At 47.9% G+C, this 24,003-nt stretch overlaps 1 protein-coding gene across 4 annotated transcripts in view; it reads left to right on the top strand.

The window, feature by feature from the left end:
• PRICKLE2 (prickle planar cell polarity protein 2) overlaps positions 1-24,003 on the top strand; it is a 104,030-nt gene that overhangs the window by 46,624 nt on the left and 33,403 nt on the right. Inside the window, exon 1 of one of the 4 annotated variants that reach the window (XM_017826829.1) lies at positions 282-417. The exons of 2 other annotated variants lie outside the window; for them this stretch is intronic. The gene's annotated coding sequence lies outside the window, so the exon portion shown is untranslated. Of the gene's footprint in view, positions 1-281; positions 418-15,451; positions 15,979-24,003 lie in introns of those variants that run through there. One more of the 4 variants, XM_017826828.1, reaches the window with a different exon arrangement.

The raw sequence follows: 24,003 nt of genomic DNA, 5'->3' as shown, positions 1-24,003 counted from the left end.
AGAAAGAGCGAAGCAAATTGTGAGGGGTTTGTGGGTTTTTTTGTTATTGCTTCTCTTCATGTGATTTATATACTGGCAAGGTAACTTTGCTTTCATACCACTAGTCAAAATTGGAAGGGATGTTGGCTCTGCAAAGAGCTACATTTGGGTAAAGGGACAGGATTGGATCAGGGCTTAAGATTTTCACCAATAAGCTAAAACTGCGGTGGGCGTCGCTCCGCCAGCCGGGGCAGCCGGCGGGGACCTGCCCTCCCCAGATGACCGCAGCCGCTGCCGGGGCGTAGGGCAGGCACTGCACTGCCTGCCCGGGCACTGCCATCCCCGGAGGATGCCCCACGCTTCGTCCTGCCCGTCCTTCCCTCTGCCCTCGCCCGTTACAGGGGGGTTTTCCAGCGTGTGAATGCCTGTTTAGCCGGGGTAAGTAATCGCGCCCGATTTATAGCATCTGAAAGTATAAGCCGCTTTAATGCTGTACAAATGTTTGCATTAGGAAATGATTTTCTTTTTCAGCCCTGATTGCTGCCTGCCTTTGCATGCGCTGGTTCTCGGTGCAGGCAGAGCCCAGGGGCAGGCAGGGGCTGCCGGGGGCCAGGCACAGCCCCACCATTCCCCCAGTAGCAGGCATGTGCTGTATCTTCTGCTAATATCTGGACGCAGGAGAACTTTTCCTTGATGCAAACATGACTTCTGTCACCAGCCCCTGAGCTGCTCCTGCTTTTTCACTCTATTGAAAAACCCCTGAAGAGTAAAACCCTGCGGGAGGCTGGAGCTTATCTTCAGCTCCGGGTTTCCAAACGTGCTGTGTGTCTTCTCAGCTGTTGCAAGGATTTGTGTGGAATGACAAAATGCGAATTTTGTACCTTTGGCAGCTGTGTTAAATGCAGGATAAAGGGGTATTTTTAACTTTGAGATGTTGGATTTCTTATGCCTTTGTTAGCATGAATTCAGGAGAAAAAGTCCAATTTTCTTTCAGGCAAAACAAAGGCTTCTTTTGAAGGAAACAAAGTCTTTTAAGTACTTAATCAACTTGCTGAATTCAACTGCTTTAGGATAATATAGGAATTAAACAGAAGGAGGCTGTGTTAGTAACAAACCATGGTTGTGGTTGGAAACAAGGGTTTATTCCTGCTGGAGAGGCAGAGGAGCTCACAGTCTGTGGGTGTCTGCTCTGGGCAGAGCTCCTGGGGCTGTTCGCTGTGCAGGGGGGTTTAACAGCATCCTCTGTTTGCCTTTGTTTAGGCAGTGCAAATTATTTGTGTGCTTTAGGATTCCTTCCCTCTTCCAGCAGATGTTTTATCTGTGCAACTGGTGAAGTAATTAGAGAGAGAGACGTGGCAGTGGTGTGCAAACACGCCTTGGGGGGGGTAGAGAGATTCCAGAGTCCATCTCCTGGGGGCAGCTGGCTGAGGAGCACAGTCGGCACAAGATAGCTAAACCAAAATTAATATGGCCCAAAATATTTGACTTTATTTCTGCAATGGGGTTGTTCTCCCCACTACCAAAAACAGGGAGGGGCTGCATCCCAGGGCAGAAGACCGTGCTGCTGCTTACAATGAATTTCTCTCAACATGCAGATCATTCACTTGGGATTTTTGCAGTGGCGGCTGGGGATGATTAAATGTTCAGTCTGTGGGAAATTACCAGGAGATTTGAGTGTTTTCCTCAGTGGCTTTGGCACCAGCAATGGGGTGACATGGGAAGCTCCCCCCGCATGGATCAGGCTGTCTGTAGGTTTTGAAGGCTCCAGTTGCACGAGAATTTTTTTGCTCTGCTACCATTTAAATAATGGCAGCAACATGCTGCTTCCTCTAATGATCTTGATTAAGTTATTGGTTATTTCCTTAATTAGCTACTTCATCTACTTATACCTTAAATGAGTCTGTTTGTTCACCCAGAGGAGGGGGGGGGAAAAGTTCCTGTTTTTTCTCTTTTAAAAGGTTTTTTTTTCCTCTCCAGAAGGCAGCTGTCATCATAAGTCAGTAAGGGAGCTCAGGTGAGCTGGCTTCCCCGGTGCTGCTGCGTCAGGGTTCTGGTGGTGGCTGGCGGCGGAAATATGCTGGCATCTGTGGCTCTGACTCCCAGAGATGGGTGTTGATGCTTCCCGTGGGCTGGCTCTCCTGGCAGCAGTGAATTTGAAATGAGAGAATATAGATGTTTGTTTTTTCCTAGCATCAGTGTTATGCAAACAAAGTAAGTTGCAGTGGTCTTCTGAAAGCTCTCTTCCACATGTATCAACTGACCTGGGACTGGGGTGATATCTCAGGGGCAGTTCTGAACGGGATAATGCTTCTTTCAATCCCCAGTGGCCTTTAAATTTCCCATACATTAGCACGTGACACTGTGTTGACCACCCAGTGTCTCTCCACAACACTTCAAAAGCAGCCTCTCCAGCTGGCACCAGTTCTTCACCAGTATTCCCCACGCACCATCATTTGCTGCCTTTTTTCCTGATTCTCAAAGAGGCTCAAATGTTTCTCTTTGGAGAATCCTTGTGATACACGTGGCAGCAGCCCGTGCCCTCATACCAGCCTGTTTGTTCCTTCTTTTGTACTGTTTATTACTCTTAATGATATTCCCCTCCTCAGCCTTGACTTCGCACCCTCCCCAGCGCAGAACTCGCTGAAACATGTATTGCGTAATGAGCCTGCTTCCATATATAAATCGGAGAGACAGAAGCTGGGACTCTCCCAGCTAAAATGGAACTAAATGCTTGCCCTCCAGTTACATTGTAGCACCCGTGCCAAAAAATTATGTATTTGGGAGGAATTACCAAAAGTTCTGACGTACGCAAGCTTTAGTCCTTTGAGTCTCTTACATTTTTAGCACTTTGGCATGAATTTGGGCTGTACGGCTTCGCTCTCTCAGAGGAAACGTTTCCCATGGCCCAGAGCATCGCCCTGCAACGCAGAACCACAGGCAGCAGCACAAACGTGTCTCCAGCACCAGTGCTCGCTCCAGCCGGGACGTGCTTGGATGGCAGCGCTCGAAATCCCACGTGTCACATTTGGCAGCGTGCACAAACCCCAAACCCGGTGCTGCCAGCCCTGGCTGACTCTCAGTGCTCAGCGTTATTCTTGTGCTCTGGGGTATCCCAGGGGGATTGCAGCTCTCAGTTTGGTTTGCAAAATAGCTGAGGGTTGGTGGGAAGGACTCAAATACATCAATTCTAGTGGCCCAGAAAACAATGTCCTAGTATTTCCATATCACGAGGCCTGAATGATTGTCATGACATTGCAAATGCAGCTGTGGTGGATCTTGTGGTCAGCTGTGCTTTGCACACCAGGGGTGAGCGTCACCAATGTAGCAATGCCTCTGGGTGATTTGTGTTCCCTTCCACGTCTGTCCTGTATTGCTTGTGTAACCTCAGACAAATCATGGACATCCTCCAAGTTGCAGATGGAGGGAAGCAGCAGAGTTCCTGTTGCAGCTGTTCAGGAGTTGGTGCCAGAGCAGAGCCAGCCCCAGGGTGGTACTCAAGAATGCCCATATCTGGACAGTACCTGCAGTGAACCCCTGTTGTGGCCAGGACCTTCCAAATGCAATGAAAAAAGACAATAAAAACAGACAAATAACTGCACTCAAGAAGAAAGAATATTGTTGGCTTGACCCCTCTGCTTTTCTTTCTCTGCTGATCCTGGGAGGAGGTAGCTGAGAGGAAATATTTGCTCTGACAGGGTTTGACCTTTCTTTACATTCCTTGGAAATCTGTGTTTGGATTTTGCCCTGTTGGTGTTGGTTTATGCAGTAATGTTTCCAGCAGCTCAATCGCATGGGTGCAGTTCCAACTCTTGGTATTTTGTGCAAAGATAAAAAAGAAAAAAAGATGGGCCTGAGTAATGAGGTAGCTATTTAATCACAGCAGAACTTGCAGGAAAATGTGCATTAAATATTTATGGGATGGTATTCATTAACATTTTCCCTCTGTTGGCACTGGGCAGTGCAAGAAAGTTGTCGAGAGAATTGGAGTCTGTGTTACACAGCCACAGACCTGGAAAGGGCTGCAGCAGGGGAAAGGCATGAACGCTGGCTTTGTTACCCGATGAGTCCCTTGTAGCTGGCACTGCATTTGGAGTTGCAGCAGTAAGCAGGATTTTAGTACTTTCACTTACAGTTCTCAGAATGCTCACAGTAAATATTTTAGGTGTGATTTTTCCGGCTGCCATGTCTGATGTGAGTGCGAGTGGCTGACACCGAACCCCTGGTTCACAGGCAGGCAATTAGAGAGATAAGCCTAAGTGACTTCATGTGTCTCCTTTTTAGATTGCTCTGGTCTGAGTTGCTGTAAAGGGCTGGGATTAGCAGAGATTGAGTTCTCAGGGCTCTGGAAACCGGCTGGGACTGGGGGCCTCCTCCAGCATGAGCTGTAGGTACCAAGTTACAGAGTGAGTTATTCAAGGGCATGAAATGATGCCAGGAAGATTAGAACTGATTATAAAATGGTATTAATGCTTTCTTCATTAACAGTATAGAAAGTATCAAATTATTCTGGTGATAACAAATGTAAGAAACACTTTCAGTTTATAAGTGAAGGTATTTAAATGGTTGAAATGTGTTTATTTGCTGACCATTGCATTCTCAGATAAAAGATTGTGGTAGGGTGTGTTAGACTTCCCACAGCATAAATGGGAGGTCTGAAGCAGTAGCAGCCGGTGGATTGAATATTCCTGTGAGATGACACAGGCTCATGTGTCATATTTTAGGATACCTCGTTCTAGACCAGTACCGTAAGCCCAAGACTCGTCTCGGGCTCGTACCAAAAGCAGCTTGGTTGCACAGGTCTGCCATATATGGGCTTTGGGGCTGAAGGCCTGAGATGCTGGCCCTGTTCAGCCACAGCAAGTGACATGCCCAGCTCAGGCTGTGCCCATGGGCATTTCCCTTGGGGGAGACTAAGTTCTTCTTGGTATTACTGTCACCAGGAGACTGCTTTGTCCTATTTCTTGACTAGTGTATAAAAGGGACATGTACAGAGAGAGAGCTACCTCCTTTACCTGAGTGCCTGTTGGATAAAATAAATGCTAATCTTGACTAATTAGCTAATAGACTCGCTGCGGATGTCTCTGCAATCCATTTATGTACTTGAAACCCCCATTAATTTCCACTGGCACCACACAGCAGAGAAGCAAGTGAAAGGTTTGACTGTACCCTGCTCTTTGCTCTCTGATATGTTTCCCCCATCCTTTGCATGAGAAAGGAGGCTGCATGAGAAAGGAGGTGGCTGATCCCCATGGCAGTCACGACATCGGTGTGGTTTGTGCCAGGCGTGCAGCACAGAGGGCTTCTCACTGCGCCTCAGCCTCTGGTCTGTCTTGTTTTTCACTTTGCATGAAGCGATGCCTTGTAGCACTCCATGTAGATTGCTTTGGTTAACTTGCCGCTGACTTTTCGGCTGCCTAACTGGTCGTTCAGGAAACATTCAGCCTCCTGTTCGCAGTTACTCCTGAGCTCTCCACCCAGCCTGGGCTTCTTTCTTTCATGAGGAGTTAGGTTTCCTCGACATAAACATTTACTGCTCTCCAAGCTTGTCCTTATTTGTTGTCTTCATACTCGCATTTTCTTAAGCACTGCAGGAAACAGTCACTTGCTTGAAGAGCTTGGAGCTCACACCTCCAAACATCTTCACAGCAGACACTTTCTGAGTGTCTAACACCCACTAAAAATCACTGGGAACTGAATCCTTAACTACTGCCAAAATATGCAGATACCCTGAGGATCTGACTTCTTCCCTTGACCACCTCTATTAAACTGAGGGATAGCAGGAAGGAAGCGAGAAGAGCATTCCCTCCTGGAGCGTGAGCACCAGAAGTGATTCAGAATTAGTCTGGATCTAAGCCACAGCATATTTTTGCAGTTTAAGTCCTGTAGCCTGTCACATCAGCAGCTTTGCAACCCCTGTGCTGACTGGGGATGTTGATCCAGCCTGTAAAACTGGTGTCTAGGGGTGAGGGTGGTGGAGGAACACAGTTATAACTGTACACGATTTTTCTGTGCTATATGCTCACTGCCGACTTTGTTGTTGTGTTTCAAGGGAAGTTAGCTTAGAGATGCTTCAGAGAACAACATTGGACACATAGCCATCCGAGGAGGATGGTTGTATATGCCCCCATAAATGATTTTTGTCATGTTTTGCCATTTTCTGTAGAACGGCTCATCTCTGAGGCTTCAGAAAGTTGAGTATGGCAGGTTTGCCTCAGCGTAGAGGAGACAAGGTTTTGTTCAAAGTCACATGCAAAATCATAGTTGACATCAAAACTAAACCCAATTTCATGTCCGTTCTGTAAGCACATGGTGCTGCTTGCTCAGGTGGAGGTGGAGGCTGGAAAAGCAGATAAGTGCTCTGCTCTGTGTCTTACATGGAATGAAAACTACCAAAGTCAAAACTTTTGTCACGGCAGAGATGTTCAGAGTACAGCAAGTGTCAAATCCTTGGCCATGGTTTGTGCTGGTGTGTGCAGCAAGCGCTCAGGGAGGGGAAGGCAGCTGTTGAGCTGCGATTGCTGCTTATTACACTAATTACAATAGTCTCGCCGGTACCGTGAGCTTCCTTTCTCCTTCCCCCATCTGTCGGGTTGGCAATCCATGGTTGCTCATCTTTTTGAGATACGTCTGAAGTGCTTAGTACCACAAGGAGCCCCGGACGGCGCTCTCGCTCTGCATTCCCTCAGGGGAATGATGGCAGCTTGTACAGAGAAGGAATTGTGGGGGTTGAGCTGCTTGCCTTGAATTAAGGTCATGGAAAGGGGAGATGTCCCCCTGACTCTGCAACTCCGCATTTCTAAAGCTCTCGACCAGGTGAACCACCCTAATCTGGAGCATCCCAACTTGTTTGGGATGGAGGGAAGAGGACAATTCTCAGCACTTATGTTGTTACCTTTTTTCCTCTGTATTTTGTTTTTTGCTCTGTACCAGTGTAACCAGTCCAACTACTGGTCAAAGCAATCCCCTCCAGTCTGGGCATGTCACTGGAAGGTTCCCAGCTTTAACCCGTCCACTGTTTTCCTCACCTCTCTGCTGCAGGAGCCTGGCTGACCTGCCTTTGGTGCACCCGCTGGCAGCAGCCAAGCTGACCCCCAACCTGCTGTTCTTTTGTTGTAAGGAGACACTATGAGTTAAATGCTCAGCAGAAAGAAAGTATGGCTCCTTTGGATGCCCACCTGGTTTTTATTTCCCTGGGGAGGGGTTACACCCTGTCACAGGGCGCTTGTTTTGGAGAACAGCCCACTCCAAAGCAGCCGGCAAAATTCTTCCTGAGCCACGAAACAATGAGACTCACTAAGTCTCTAGCAGCAATAATTGCTTCTAAAAAAGGCTGATGTATTTCGTCTGCTTATGTTTAGCAAACATATTTGCTTTGCCCTTTGAAGATAATGCTGCATGCAGCACAGCATGGCAGGGAAAAAAAGAGGAAGAAATGGCCTGTGTTTTCAGCACATTTACTGAGCAGTGGCTGGTGGGAGCCATAGCATTCAGTAATGCCTGTTAATTGCCAACAGTTGGGTTTGTCCACCCCCTGTGGTGCTTGAGCTGTGGGCAGAATGCCCTTGTGGAGTTGTACAAGCTGGCAGTGCCATGGCTGAGGCTCTGGCTGGTGGAAGGGAGCAGTAGCACAGTGATTCTAGTCTGTCTGCAAGTGTGGGGCACCCGTAAAGTCCCCTGGCTGGGGACATCTGCAAGTCATGCCTTGGTGTGGCTATGATGGAAGCAAGCATCCTTACAGGATGGCTTTGACCCTTGCCTAGGACTGTTACCAGGCGTGTGGGTCTGGGTCTGGCACAGTGAGGAGGGATGCTCCTGTGATACTGCCTGCATTGGACCCATCCCAGGGAGTAGGGACAGTCTGGGACCCTGCAGAGGAGGGAGCCCGTACTGGAGTCAGGGGCCACGCTTCTGGCTGGCCCTCTCCTGATACGATCTTAATCCCTCCCTGCAGGTCCTGATCCCCCCTGTTCCTAGAGCCGACTGTATAGTTGCATCTCCCCGTAGATGACGATAAGATAAAAGCCTGGCCGTGTTTTACAACGAGAGAAGCAGGTTTAGAGGATGACAGGTTACAGGAGAAAGGGATGCAGGTTTCCAGCTGCACGTTCCCGCCGGCGTGGCCGCCTTTGATGAGGGCTGTGATTGATGCTGTGTTTGGAGCAGGCAGCCATCAGCCAGCGACGTGCTGACCTTTCCCTGACGGGCTGAGCGGCTCTAATGATCTTGATAGAGCTGGCGATTTGTATATTGGGTTTGATGTACAAGGCTTGACACGGCATGGAGGAATGGGACTGGAGTATGACTGACAGCCCATTCCCATTAAGGATGGTGAGGCACAGGCTGCTCTCTAGTGATTCCTTTCAGTGAGAATGCTTTTGACGAATTAGATTATAACAGAGAAGTTTTCATGTTAAATATTTTCCTTTTGATAGCTTCCAAGCAGTTAAAAACAGATGAGAATGAAGTAACTTGCAGGCCAGAAGGCTTATCACTAAAAAGGCTGTCTAAATTATACACTTAATATTTAGTGAATTATTTTAACCTAACTTTAATGTTCAGTCCTTAGGCAGATAAAACAATGCAGTAGTTTGCATCTAGGCTTCTTTTTTTTTCTGTATAAAAAGCTGTATAAAATTTCAAACCCTGGACTTCTTGCAGGCAACATTAAAACCTTTTAATTTCCATGAGTTGAGCTGTGTATAAATCACACCCTGGTTGGCACATCTCGTGGGTGCTTGTGGCAAGAGTAATGAATTTCATGGTTTGTTATGAGCTACTAAAACCAACACAAACACAGAAAGCCCGTTGTAATCTCAGCATATCATTCAAGGAAGCAATTTATTCCTAAGTATGAACAAATGTCAAGCCACGAAAACAAGTTGTTCTTACTAATTAAAACAAAGGGAAGAATAGCAAACATCTCTTGTCATGTGTGTGTAGGGCCAGGCTGTCTGGGGGACACTGGAGCTCCATCCAGCTTCAGCCAGTGGCACAGCCAGGCTGGGAATCTCACCATCGCTTAAGACAGGATGACCCTCTCTGTGCATTCCAGGATGAGCACTGGGCCATGGTTCTAAGAGAGCTGGGACTGGGAGACCACCTAAGCTTAAACTGAGATGTCACTTTTCATAATTTTATTGGGTTTTTTATGTTTTGGGCCTTTTTTTAAGGTTAGCCTGATTGTAGAAGTCTTGTAATGGATAGAGTTTGGGGTGGACCAAAACAGCACATGCCAGTCCATCTAATGTCATCCAGGTCTACTTCTTGATACAAAAACCCATTTGGGCATCTTTCTTCCCACTTAGCAGTTGCGAGGTGAAGAGCAGGCTGCATTCCTGACCATGTCTGATCCCCCCTGTGTCTGCAGATACACTGGGAAATTTAAGACTTGAAAAAGGCTTGATGACATCATGAAAGCCCCTTTTTGTCTGTGACCCAAAGTGCAGGGTTTCCTCCCTGACACGTTACAAGAGAATTGACTGGGTCCAAAAATGTGCTGGATTTACCACCTCCCTGTGCATTTAACACAGTTTGGGTGAAAGCAGCAAACAGGTCTTTTTCCTTAGCTGGCAAAGGGCAGGCAGCTGTATCTCCTGGGTGGGAGTAGAAACAAGGCTACCTCAAACCTTTGGTGGTTTCAGGGGAGTTTGGCTGGAGGTTTGTGCAGCCCCAGGGCCTGCCTGCGGCACCCAACTGGGTGCAGGGTCTCACGTGGTGTTGGCCAGGGCAAGGGAAGCAGGAAAAATCCTACTGGCAGCCAGGAAAGAGATTTGCACAGTGTGGTTTAAGGAGGTAAAAACCAGACTTGTGTTACTCATCCAGAACACTGTGCTGGCTCAAGACTCACCTCTGAGCACGGAGATGGTCGAGGCCCCTGGTCTTGGGGGATGCACATCTTTGATGGTGGGACCAGGCAGCGCATGGCTAGTGCAGAGGGGAGCTCAGTGACTGAAGACAAGAAATCCTTAGGACATAACCACTGACCCGAAACACCCTGTTAGACAGGTTTGAAGCCAAAAAATAAAATAAAAATCATCTGATGTGACAGCAACCCTGACAGCGTCAGGCAGCAAGAAGGGCGGCAGCAAGGGAGTCCTGAGCTGCTGCCAAGGCACATGTCAATGCAGACTTGCAGGGTTAGTTGGTTATCCTGCAAATACATCTTCTATTTTGTGTAAATGGAAAATTAATTCGTTGCTGATCAAAGGTTTAGATCTTTGGAAAACATACCACCAGATAAGCTGAAGATTTATGCGTTTCTTTTGTAACATATTTTCAGTGAGCACTTTATTGTTTGTGGAAAGGCCCCAAGAAAAATATGTGATTACAAAAATAACTGTGTTGAGTTTATTTAGCTTAAATTATGATAGTGCTTTAATGAGGCTTTTGTAGACATCATTAAAGGACACTATTAAAAAGTCTTCAGATGAGAAGCCTATCAGGCTAGCAAAGGGAAGAAAACCACAGGAACAGCCGGGTTGTTTTTCACATTCGGTTACAAATGTGATTTCAACATATAAAAGTAAAAAACGTAGTAGTGTTGAGTTAAAGCTGGAGGCTATGAAAGCCTTACCGTGTTAAGCTCTATAAAGCTTCTTGCATTAAGGTGATTAAAAAAAATGAGAGAGAAAGAGATACAGCGATTGATGAAATGCCATCGTTGGTGTGCTCTGTGTGTCACGCCAGGGCATGTAGCCCTTGGGTAGAGACAGTCGGTGGGTGAGGATCCTTTTGGGGTGCCTTGACATGGAGGGGATGGGGATCCAAGGCAGTGACGCTCAGGAGCATCAGCGCAGTGCGCTGGGTCTTCTGAGACATCATCCCTGTGTTTGTGTGGTTCAGGGCTTCCAGAGGACATGGGTGGCACAGGCTGAGCTCACAGCCATAGCCTCGTTGTCCAGCTCTGGCTGTGCACTGGAGGGTGCCAGCCAGGGCCGGGCCTGTCATGCTGGGGGAATTGGTAGGAAATACAGAAAATTGCCTCTAAAATCAGCCGCAGTGCGTATGGGCTGTACTTCCCCTTCTGCATCAGCTGCTGCTGGGCTCGATGGTGTTTTAAAAACTAAATTCCTCCTTGCAAACTGACAGCACAGATCTCTACCCATGGCTCTGCCAAAAATGAGTGGAAGGCAGCAGCAGTGACAGCAGGAGGAGCGGGACTGTTTTGGTCGGTCTCAGGCAGCAGCCGCATGAAGGTACAAATGGCAGCCCTGAGGAAAAGTGGAGGAGGCCAAGTTTTGGGATTAATGATCTGCATCTGATGTTGGTCTCTCTGCCCCTCCCTTCATCCCATTTTTCTTTGAGATAAGACACCCCTGCTTCTGGCATTGAAAGATGTGGGGAGGGTCTGCTGCCTTGCTCAAAGAGAATAAAGAAAAAAGAGAGCTCAACCTCATTTAAAGTCATGACCTGTATTTCATAACTCGAGTTCTCCAAGGAGCTTTTCCCATACCTTGGGCATATCCCTATGTGTCTCCTGAAGAGCCAAGCATTTGGCTGGGAGGAGTGGGGCTGTATCCTGCCACGTAGAGTCATCTCCCTTCTCTGCTTACTAAGAGCTTTTTGCAGTCCCCTTGCCTTTCCCATCCAGTGTTTGCAAAGCTGCCTTGTCCAGCCTCTCATTCTTCTGCTTATCACTGCCTTGTGCCCAGCGACCACACTGGGCTCATCCTGTCCTGGCACTGGGGCGGGAGCTCTGGCTCTGCAAATTACAGGGGTGACTGTGGGAACGGAGGGGAAAAAAAACACTGTGGGTATCCAATTCTGCATTTCTGTGGTCAGAAAGAGCAATGGGAAAGTAATCTGTTATTGTGCCTGTTGCTGTGAGCCAGGATGGGCTCAGTGTGGGGAGAGGGACCTGCCATCCCTCTCATCCCAGACAGGCTGGTGGTGTGTGCAGTGCAGGGGACAGTCTTCGTCCCCATGGGCAGCATTTTGGGGTGGCAGAAGCTGGAGCCTCTGTGACATCCCAAGGTAGCAGGGCTGTGCAGTGCCCTGACACGCCGCAGCAGAGGATGTTCACTAAATAATTCAGAAAGGCAACTTGATCTGACATTCATCAGGTTAGTAGCCCGGTGACCTTGAGGGCACCAGTCTGCTGTCGCCGTGTGTGGCCGTGCTGTGCAACCCATTGTCATCAGGAGAGTCAACATTGTCACATGGAGCCCTATTGATTGACAGGCAATCAATACACCAAGGTTATAAAATGCAGCATTTATGAAATGTGGGCTCTTACAATAATTTGTTAAATTATCTGTAGGGATGAGTTGTGCAAATGGCAGAAAGTTTAAAGTTGACTAGGTTTGTCTCTTTCTCATTAAAACTAGCAACAAAGGGAAGAAAGATGGTGCTACATTTACAAGCAAAGCTGTCCATCTGACACCTCTGCACTGAAGCAGGGGCTTTCTGCTCCTGATCTTTCTTAATTTCAGTAGCTTTTTACTCTGGGTCGTTCGCTTCGTTGCTGGCAGTTGTCAGCATCCGTCCTTGTAATGGTGCGAGTCCTTCACGTGACCTTTGATAATGTGCTCCACCAGCTCAGTATTCTCCTTGTTGCTTAATGAAACACCCATTCCACCTGCATAATGTGCAGAATCCGTCAAGAAATCTTGTGTGCCTTCTGGAGCCATTCCAACACATGACCTTTTCACAAGCCTTGCAGTAGGTAACAGTATAATGGAGCAATTGCCAACGAACCAGCAGCTTTCAAAGCAGGAAGGGCTCATTTCCATTTCCCTAAGACAGCTGTGTGTCCAAAGGTGGCAGCTTCTAATCTGATTTCTTGTCTCAGAAGAACCTGTTTGTTGGATTTTGTGGATATTTAGATTTGCAAGTACTGGAAACAAGAAGTCTGCAGGAGCAATGATGATCATGCGTGCTGTTTGGAGACACAAAGCTCTTCTGCTCACAACTATTCATGCAGCTGAGGTGTTATAAGCATTGGTCTTGCTAATCTTTTACTTCAGCTCATGATTCTCACTCCCATTTTATCTTTGTGGATCAGCTTAAAAGTTTGCAGTTGCTGGTGTGATCCCTTTCTTGGGGTGATCAGTTGGCCAAGAAAGCCGAGCAGAACTCAGCGTTAGGATGCTTGGCTGTGTGGGGATGACACTGCGACACACCCTGGGGTGGGATCATGTCAGGCTGGTGTGGAGCGATGGAAGCTGCTGGAGGTTGTTACACAGAGCATGTTGTACAAGAAATGGGGTCGAACACTCAGGCTCGTGCTCTGCCAGCCTTTCCCCAAGTCCGAGGCTGGGTGGTGGTCGTGCTCCAACAGCACTTGGAGCACTAAGAGACACTTTGCTCCAAAGTGTTTGTAGCTAAAGGGCCTTTGCTCCTTGAAAGATAATGCAGATAAAGACATTTTACTCATGTGTTCAGTGAAAATTAGTGCCTACAGGACCTGCTGTATGGAGCAGTTCTTGTGCCAGTTGCAGCCCTTAGTCACTGCTGCGTACTTTTAGCAATACCTTTCCAGGGAACAAGGGTAATTTCTGCTCTACAGCTTTTCTGCTCAACATTACCATTTTAGAAGCAGGCTTCTTTATTTGCTTTTGCCCAATTCAGTTTTGTCTCATTTCCTTTGTATTGTAATTAACATGTTCTGAGTTTAAGAGGAAAAATAAATCATCTTGGGGCCATGGCATGTTAACCATAGAGAGGCAAGCTGACAGCCTGCCTGCAGTGCCAGTTCAAGCTGGAATGAGCAGAATGGGCCAGTTTAGGAAGCTAAAGGATACAGGGGAATTTTTCCTACAAGTTCTGTTGCTCTGAGGAGTTGGAGGAGACCATCCTTGCTGCTGCAGCCATCTCCAGCAGAAGCCTTTTCTCCATGAAAGGAAAGCCTGACCTGGCTGGATCCAGTAACAGGGTCAGTGCTCAGCTCTTGGACTTGCAGTGCAGATTTAGATTAAATGGGGGGGGAAAAAAAGAGGGAAAAAAAATTAGTAATAATAAAAGAAACTGTAAGTGCTCAACTATTTAATCAATGCTCCTGAATATTTTCTTTTGCCTGAAGTTCTCTGAGCCAGTTCAGATCTCTGCACATTCTTGGTTTGTCCTACTTGGCTGAGTAATTTGGGGAGGCTCTGAGTGGGAGCTGGGCTTTTTTGTCCCAGCTGAAGATCTTGCCCCTGAGGTTTTTGAGTGTAATTCCATGTAATGAAACCTAATTTATGAGCCTGAGAAATAATATTTAAGGCATTTGAGGCTGCAGAAAGACTCACAGCTGTAGTTTCTGCATCCTTCTGTGTTCTGTAACCATAGCTAATATTGCCAAAATCAAGGGCTCTGAAATCTGGAGTTATCCAAAAGATTGGCAGTTCCTGGCTCCTGTGTCTCTTAGTGTCCATTCACCTGGCTGGCATCCCCAGCCCTTGTCAGCCCTAGCTGACATCTTCATGCCCTTTGTTATCCCAAGGTTGGCAGTTCACAGCCTCTTGTCTGGGACTGCCACCCAGAGTTCCATCTGCATTTCAGTCTCCATCTCAATCTGCAGTTTGCAACCCCAGCTATCTGGACCAGATGGATTCCTCACCAAGAAGCACTGTGCATTGGGCAAGTTTTATTTGCTTTTGGTGGGTTTTTTTGGGTCTACAGAAACTAGGGGTTTGAATATCACTCATTTTTTGCAAATGCAAAAGCTGAGAAGTACACTCTCATCCAGTTGACTTGAATTAGAGAGTCATTTGTGACACCGAATTCCCAAGCAGTGGACTTCAAGAGCAGCAGAAGAGATTTGGCAGCGTAGCTTCTTCCCTGCATTTTCTTTTCTAAGGGGAGGGAAACACAGGGGAAAGAGGCTTCAGCATTCCCGTTGAGATAGTGTATTCCTGGGGCTCGCAGTATTCACCTGAGACACACATAAAAGGTGTGAATCGTTCATCTGTCGCGGCCGCATGAAAGAAAATGTATTAAAATATGCAGTGACCAAAATGCCACGCTAATAACTCGTATTTCCCAGAATATTTAGCCCTGCTGGTGCACAAACATGCTGCGTCTAAAAACTAGTAGGGAATCATAGCAAACGACTGCAGAAAATAATTAAGAGGGCATTGAAAGCCAGGAGAAAAATGATACGTTGCTCAGAGCCAGTGGATCATTGCGTTAATGGCCCGCGTACCTAAGAAACGGTGCCTGAAGTTTGACAGCAAGTCGAGGTTCGGTCAGCATCAAATGAGATGATAGTTGGGGGAAAGATAATTAGTGTCTTCACACCATTCAATTTGGGCTGTTGGTGCGGAGCCAACTCTTTGAAACACGCACACGCAAGCCAGTGAGGAGGATTGTTGTTTTTTTTTTTTCCCTGTCCCTTTGCCTAAGCAGCCTACAGGATTTATTGATTTGGAAGAGCGGGCTGATTTCCATGTAAATAAACGGGCGGGTGGCCGGGGCCGAGGCGCGCGGTCCGGGTGGGATGCGGTGACTTTGGCTTGCTGACATCATTGCTCATTAACATGCAGGAGAGGAGAGCAATGCAACAGCAGAGCCCCGCGCCGCTCCCGCGCCGCCAATTATTCTCCACGGGCTGCATCGCTCCTCGTTAATGCCTTGCGCTCGGCGAGCAAATTGGACATCCTCTTGCCACCTCCAAGGGTCATTTAGTGAAAGGCAGGCTGGAGGGGGGGAGCTGCTGGATTCATTTGGATTGGGAGCAGAGAGGGGGGCACCCTCCGGAGCTGGATTTCAGAGCGAGGCAATTGAAGCAAAAGCTTAAGACGCGCGGGGCAGGAATGGCACGTTTTTCCACGGCAGGTTTCCTCTGGAGACGTGCCGCGGTCGGTTCGTGCCTCCTCTGAAAGGCTCCGACAAAACCCCGTCTGGCGGCAGGCGCTGGCGGTGGGCTGTGCCGGGGAGCTCGGGATGCTTTATGGCACTGCGGTGCTCCCGCTGGTCCTGGGAGCAGCCCACCAGCCCGGAGCCAAACGGGCACAGCTAGGACAGCTCGGAAACCCGACGGATTCTCTCCCCCTGCACTGTCATTGTCAGTGGGAACAGGTAAGGAAAACTGCCTTTAGCCAGCGACTTCAAAGTTGTCGTGGATTTTTAGGAGGGATAGAAAGTAGAACGGAGGAGGAGAAGGAATAAGCAGCATTCCATGGATGCACGCAGCTGCGTGCTAACTTTGCTCAGTGTGCTGGTGGTGGTGAGCTGCGAGGGGCTGCGCTGTTTCTCCAGCCTTTGCTGTTCTCTGTGTTTATTGATGTAAAAGGTTAATTGTTAAATTGCATTTCTGCAGCTGCAGGACATCAGGGAGAAGTGCCAATGCCGCTGCAATGGACTTTGTGTTTTAAAAATAATCAGGAAGGCTCAGCTGGCTCTGATAGGAAATAAAAAAATCCTCCTCTCGGTGTTAATTGTATTGCTTTGGTAAATGCAGCTCCTGGAAGCCTGTGTTCTCTGCATATTTTTTGAGCAGACTGTATGCAGTCTGGGGCTGTGAATGAGGACGTTGCTGTTCAGATGTTTATTGTGGTGCGTTTGCCTTCCTCAGGATGGAAAGTTTTAAAGTAATAATCTTTCTGCACTCTTCCTTGTTCATGCCAGAATGCCGGACTATAAACCAACCTAGAACTGCAACCCGGGGGTTACGTTTTGCAGTGCAATCTTTTCAAGTCCAATTTCCTTTTCTTTCCTTGTCCCTTGAAGGAACATTTTAAGCAGATGTGACACAGACGTGACCTGTGACCGTAGAAAGATTTTAATCCAGTTACTCTTTGTTTTCTAGTCATGATTGCTTGGCGTTGCTAAACACGGATTGAATCTTTTCAAGCCGTTGAGGATTAGCGCTGGACAGAAAAATGCCAAAATAATTATTCTCACTAGATGCAGTGTCATCCTTTCAGTTTTAGCTCTCTTATCTTGTAACTTATCTGACTTATTTTCATTCAGTGATTATTTCGCCTACTGTGGGAGCACTTACACGTCTCGCATCACTGCGTTGTGTTTATGAGTGTACCAGCTTGAGCCTGTGATAAAGATTTGTGAAGTAAAACTATCTGCAGCTAACAAGATTATATTTTGATTTCGTGTTTTAATCTCCTCCCGTTGTGTGTTTTCTGACAGCCAGACTCAGCTTAGCAGAATGACCCAGCCTTGCGCACTTGCTGTTGGCAGCCTGGCTCAGGCTTAGCCGGCACAGGCACGGATTGGGCTGGCAGTGTTTGCTTTCACAAGCAGGTCGATATTGCCCGTCTCAAGGGACGCTGTCTAAGCCTTAACTTTTGAAATAATGACAATTTTTAGCCTAGCTCATCCTGCTTCTGAGCATTTTGCCTATCCAGCCAGTTTTTTTCCTTTAGGACACAGTGCCCGGGAGAAGCTGGGATTGCAGCATGTTTACAGCTTCCCATGGTTTCTGCTTGTCATGCTGCAAATACAAACTGATGAAGGCCCTTAAAATAGCACGTACAGCCCCGGGGCAGGTCGCTGGGAACCCGCTTAGCTTAGCCCATCTGGATAGATGGGCTACAAGCCTGGAATGGGATGAGGGAAAGAGAGGGGCAGGAAGATAAATACTGCCTGTGGAGAGCCCAGGGTTATGCAAACTTGAGAAGATAGTGAGGATCCACATGCTGAACAGAGACAGACTTCTCAATAGAGAGATGGGTTTGGATGCAGGGGGAGAGCCCAAATTTTGCTAGAACCCCAGGCTTGGAGAGAATTTTCTTCGTTTAATTAAGAACAAAGCAGAAAGAACCCCCATCTCTGCATCTTGTTAGGCAGAAAAGCCACCCAATGGTATAAGTAAAATCTGACAAGATAACCCTTGGGGTAGGACAGGACTTTGTCACGCAGACCCACATTGGCTCTTGGATGTGGAGCCCAGAGAGAGAGTTTGGCAGGGTCCTGCTGTGCCTATTCCCCTGCTACCTCCCCTTCACCATCCCATCAGCCAGGGAACCCATTGGTCTCTGGGGTCCTTTGAGTGGAGGTTGTCTTGCCATGGGGGACACCAAATCCCTCTCCTGGATCTGCCCATTCTGTACCTACTTCTTCCTTTCCAAATCATGAGATTGTTTTCAGCATTGTTTGCCCACCAGCTTCAGGGTTTACTACCGCTGTTATTGAGCCTGTTCTTCTCTTCAGCTTGGAAACTAGTGGTTTACATTTCTCCATGGCTGGGGAAAAATATGTGGTTGTTATTGTTTCTGTATGCTAAGAGCTGGACCTTTAAGGGGGAAAAAAAAAACCCTAATATAAATATGCTGAGAGTAGTGGTAAGCCTGTGTGCTGGCAGGCTGCCTCTGTCGAGTTGGATGTGACAGAGCAGCCTGTTGGATGTCTTTTCTCCTGGTAGCGTGGCTGGGCAACAGGCTGGGGCTCACTGCAGCTTCTTTTGCCTCTTTTCTTTTACCCACTTGCTTGATCTGCAGCTCACATGGGTGTGTAGCACTTAGCCCACGTCTGTCTAGTCTCTATTATGAAAAAAAAAATACTGAGTCTTCTGCAAAATGTCCTGAGAGCTCCAAGTAGAGAGTTCTTCTGAGAGCTGCTGAGTTATTAATATCCATTAATTTAACCATCTCATCTTTATGCATCAGAATTTTCATGGTTTGTGTCAGGGGTCGCAGCTCATGGGAGCAGCCTGGCAGTGTGGTTCAGGTCAGGAGGATGTTTAAACACTCTGGGGCTCTTACCCAGCTCATGAGGAGAAACTGGAGCCCAAGCAGGGACCAGTGTTCACTGCAGAGCACTGAGGTGCACCTGGGCTCCCCAAAACACCCTGTGATGCACCCCAGATCCCTCCCTGTGAATTAGCCACAGGTTAGAAAGGTTGGTCGTGCTTGAATTCATGCTGAAGTGTTGCTGCGAGATCTGGCCACAGTTTGGGGCTGTGGTTCTGTGACTCCTTGTTTGCCTAAGAGGGCACCAAGGCAGGCTAGATGAGGAATTTGGGGTTTTGTGCATTGTGTTGTGTTCTGTCCTAATTTCTTGGTCAGTGTGCTGATGGTTGTTGACTGCCATGTGGTGCCTCAGACCACAGACAGCAGAATTGGAAGAAGCCTGGAGGCTGCCCTGGGCTGTGCCGTGGGAAAGCAGTGGTTTGGTGACAGGGCAGTGGGGACCCATGGGCAGATGTTCCACCCGTTTCTCAAATGGATGGACCTGATTCACCATGAAGGCAGAGCAACTGGAAAATTCTCAGAGACTGCTTTTGCTCTGATTTGGCTGCAACTGGCAATACTGGGGATGGTTCTTTTTTTCTTTTTCTTAATAAAGCAAGAATAGCTTTTGCAATGGTAAAGAATGAGTTTTAAAAATAAAATTAGTCTCCAGCCTGAGACCAAGCATGGACAACATCCATAGGGGAGAATTTTTCCAAGAGTGGAAATGAGGTTTGTCATAAAAGCTTCAGTGTCATCCTGGATGCCTTCCCAACTGCTGCTGTTGGCACTGCAGAGGTCAAGGAGGAACTAAAAATAAAACAACACTGGAAAGTTGGGTTACCTTGAGCAAATCTTTACAGAGATGGGTGGCTATACGTGCTTCCCTATGGCCATAGGTGTGTGTGGGACTTCCATCTATAGGATGCAACCAGTTTGATTGCTGGATTATTTCTCTCTTCCTTGGTTTCCTGGCATTGCTGTTCTGCCTGCTCTGTTGCTGCTACCTGATGTTGATCTTTCAAGCCAGCTGTTCCCACAGCATGTTGTGTCAAGTCACTGTTGGCCTCCCTTGGCTGTCCTTGCAGGCCACCAAGGGCACCTTGTCCTCAGACTTTGAATTGCTGCTCCTGTAGGTGCTCGTGTCTAATTCACTCCTCCTCCTGCACCCCAGCTGGGCGGGTAAAAGCTTTCGCTAAGCTTCCTTTTCAGCCCAGGCAGCACAAAGTCTTTGCAGTTCATTCCCACTGATAGTTGGGGTTTTTTTTCAGCTGAAGTGACTGGAAGAGCTGGGAAGCTGCAGAAATTTTTTTATCCAGAGAGACTCTGCTTTGTCACTGAGGTCCGTGGGACCTGTGGCCATGGGCAGCAGATGCTGGGGGCTGCTGGGAGAATTTGGTTCAAAATACAGTGTTACAGATGTTGGAGAAAGAGTCAGAAATTCAGCCTAAACTCTGTTTTGAACACAAAAGCTCAAAGGCTCCTCTGATGGAGCTGACGTACAGGGATTTGGTGGGGAAGCCGTGGCTGGATGGTGCCTGTATTGAAGAAGAGCTGCTGGGCTCTGCCTATGGCAGTGAAGGACTATGTTAATTTTTCCGTTTAGGTAAATGTTTGCCCTACCTGTGGGGTCTGGAGAAATGGGTCTGTGTAGCTGAAGCTCACTCGGAATGGGAAGATGCCTCATTAGCTCTCAAATGAGGGGAGGAGGTAACAGACAGGGATATTAAGACGCCCTTGTTAGGAGACTCAGGGGTCACATGAGCTGCCCCAAATCCTCAGCCTCTCCCTTTTCCGAGAAATCTTGTGATTTTTGATTTACTGACTGGCTGGCCCAAAAGCCTCATTGCAATCAGAATGATGGCACGAGGCTGGAAAGAAATCAGACTGCTGTGTGTCTTAAGCCAAATGGGAAGGGAATTGCCCATCTACATTTACACACCTCATCCTAGCCTGAGCTGACAATTGCTTTTTGAGGGATTCCAGATCTTGCATGTTAATGTGTGCACAAATGCATGCAAATCCTATCTTAGGGAGCACAGCAGAAGCATTGCATGGCCCGGCAAGGCCGTGGCATTCTCGCTTCTTGCTTTGTCTGGAGACTGAGCTGCTCCCTGATACAGCCCATTTATTTCCATCCCAGAAGAAACAAGTGAGAAGCAGAGATAAGCAGGGCTGGTGGGCGATAAGGGCTGTTTACTGAGTTCCTCCTTTGTCCAAGAGGAATTTTAACATTTCTGCCACAATTTTAAACTCTGCCTTCATTCTTGCTGTTGTCAGGAAGGAGTTGAGCTCTTGTGCTGCCCTTCCTCAGAATATCTGCGGGTCCCAGCCTGGGCAGGCTTTGCCTTGGTGCTGTTTGCTGCCCTAGGTTCTCCATGCCCACTCACCAAGCTGGAAGAAAAGAGCCCTGCAGTAAGGAGCTTTTCCTACAGGCAGGGGTGTGCTGCCCTCACAACCCCAGGGAGTTCTGTCCTGCCTGTCCCAGCCCAGACCCCAAAACACGCAGGCTATTTACTGGGAGAAGTCAGCTTACACAGCTCTTTTACTGGAGCTACAAACTGTTTGCAAGGACCCTCTTTGCCTTGGCTTCAGGCTGTCCCCCATCCCTGTTCCCCAGCTTTTTAGCTCTGTTTCTGCTTTCCCAGTTTGGAGTTTGCAGGTTTTTCACAGCAGGGAGACCTTATCTCTCTTCAGAAAGCTGGGGTCATGCTCACAGCTCTCTCCAGAGCCTCTTGCACAGCATTAGTGTTTTCAGTGTGGTTTAGCTTATTGTTGGTGCCATCGCTGTGATGAAAGGGCTGTGGGAGACTCCAGAGATGGCAGAGGCTGTGCTTTGCTAACCACAGCGCACAAGGGACTGCCTCGTCCCAGAGACCTCAGGGGTCAATTGGGTTCACATAGAGCTGTATGTGGGTGGACCCAGGCTGGAAGCGTGCTTCTGCATCCCAAGTGAGAGGGACTTGGGAGCCAGGTTCTCTGATTGATGTGTTGGGTCCTGTTTGCTTCAGATTTCCTGTTCTCATCCGTAGAGAGAAAAGGCCTGATGGTGGATCTATTTGCAGTGTTCCCCTGCACCAGTGTGTGGGTGGGGATATGACTGGGGATGGGGGTTAGAGCCTCCTCTGAGAGAGGACTGGCCACTGTGCCAAGAGCAGCACGTAAAAGAAGCCAATGCAAAATAAAGCACATCCATCTTGTAACTTCATCACATGAAGCGCTGGCCTTGAGGAGAAGAAATTTTTCAGTCTGTTTTTGAGCCATTGCTGCTTTGTACCATGTGAAGTCAATTCAAGGCAGGCTCCTTTCCAGCTAAATCTGACACCAGGAAATGTTCTTTTTCTCCCCATTTGCTTCCCGCCGTCCTGGCCCCGCTACAGGACAGCTCTGTGTGCAGCTCCGTGCCGAGCAGCCCTGCCGATGCTCCCCAGCCCGTGCCTCCTGCAGCAGCCTGGCTGTTGGCTGGCTCCTGCTCTTCTTTCCTCCCTTCTTTCCTGCTTAACAGCTCCTTTATTTACCCTCCATGCCTAAAGCCAGTTGTGCTGTCAGCTCTTTTTGCTTCGTTGGGAAACACAACTTAATTGGTTTTTCCTCACCCGCTCTCAGCTCCTGGAATGAAGTGATGCTTCAGGATGTCCCCAGCTTTTAGTAACACGTCTGACATATCTCCAACCTTTCGTCTTCCCTGATGTTGGAGATCTTTCTGAGTCACTTCCCTGAGACAAGCTTGCAGACCTTTCTCTGGGATGAGAGCAGGATGGAAAGGCACAAGAACGAAGCTGGGATTTCCAGACAGTGATTGGCGTTAATTTATCTGTGCTTAAAGAACACCTGCCCACGTTCTTCTCGAGTTGTGTGAGGTTGCACAGGCAGCAGAAGTTGCTATTGCTGAAGCTTTGGTGGTGGTGAGGTAAGGCTTATGTCTGGCCAGAGCCAAGCTAATGGGTTTCCCTTTGCAGGAGGTGCCACCCCACCTGGGCTGCAGGGCCCTGTCTGTGGTAACGTGTGTGGCACACTGAGCATCTCCAGGCTTTGTTGCTCATCCCGCGTTAATAACTAATGAGCTGTTGCTGATGGGAGCAGGCAGGCTGCCAACCAAGGCTCTGCTCCTCTCCAACACCCACCAGCTCTCCTCTGTGGTATCAGCACCCACAGCACATTGTCACTCTGGTCACTGCACGCGCGGTTGGGTGCTGACACGTGCATCGTCTCACTTTGTGCCGCTCCGCTGTGAGTGGGGGGGGAAATACTGGGTTTTTTTCAATTTCATCTCACATTTGAAATGTACATTTTTATATTAAATTTTTACTACAGGGAATTATTTTTAATTATAGTGAGCTGGAAGAGGATAAAATAAAGTTGAGTAAGTGAGACATATGTGAAGAAGTCATGGAAACCTGATCACAGAAGTGGAAAGACACTCCTAGGACACTGGGTATTGTTCCCATGAAACAACATATCCTAATGTAAAGAAAATTGTAATTAAAGCTGTTAATCTTCTGCTTTTAATGAGGGGAAAGGAAGGGAACTGAATATCTCAAAGGCAAGATCTTGAATTTTGTACAGTTTGCCCAGGGAGGGTGACAGAAACCCCATGTCTGGAAATGATCGAGTTTTAATGGTGCAAAGTTGTCCTGGCTTGGGGACATCACTGCTGAGTAGACAGGCTACCTGTGTCATTTTCATCCTTTGTTTTTCTGACCAGGGAAGCCACTCACCAGCAATACCCCCTTGCCTGGGATGCAGGAGGGAGGGTGGGGTAAATCAGCTTCCTGACCCGGTTCTGAAGCTCCTGGCTGAATGTGGGGTGAGCTGTGGGATGGTGGTGGGAATGAATGACCTCTGGGGTCTACTTGATCATACATCTCACCTATTCACTTTTTGACACTGTTATTTCAAGTCCTGATTTATCTCGTTTATTAAAAGCCAAGACCTCTGATACTCTCCTGCCATCTCTCATCTCCTGGACAGGATGTGTCTAGACGGGAAGGAGGCAGAAACCTGCACACTGGCTTTTTCCACTTAGGAGTGCTTATGCTCCCAGCATTGCCACTATCCAAGCATGGACTGTTGGGTTTGTCCCCCTTTGGAGCTCGTGATCGATGTCCTGAAAGTTAAAATTTGGCTAAGGAGTCCTAAACTCCATTAGAATAACTATCTCTAATGCCAAATCTGGGGCTCTGGAGATATGAATTATTCTTAACATCTTGTTGCCTATTGAGCTGCTTCTTAATCATATACTGAAATGAGATGGAAACAGCAATGAGAGCAGTGGCTTTGCTGAGGCAGAGCACCCTTCCACAGTAGCTGATTAATTAAAGTATTCACATGAAATGGTACCTTGATTATTTTTTAAGGAAACAGCCAGAGGTGATGCCAAGACTCTCCGACTGGACGCAAACCAGACGCTGGGGTG

Source organism: Lepidothrix coronata, unplaced genomic scaffold (genome assembly GCF_001604755.1).
Source record: "Lepidothrix coronata isolate B3197 unplaced genomic scaffold, Lepidothrix_coronata-1.0 Scaffold131, whole genome shotgun sequence".
NCBI lineage: Eukaryota > Metazoa > Chordata > Aves > Passeriformes > Pipridae > Lepidothrix > Lepidothrix coronata.
This window is presented reverse-complemented; position numbering and strand designations above follow the sequence as displayed.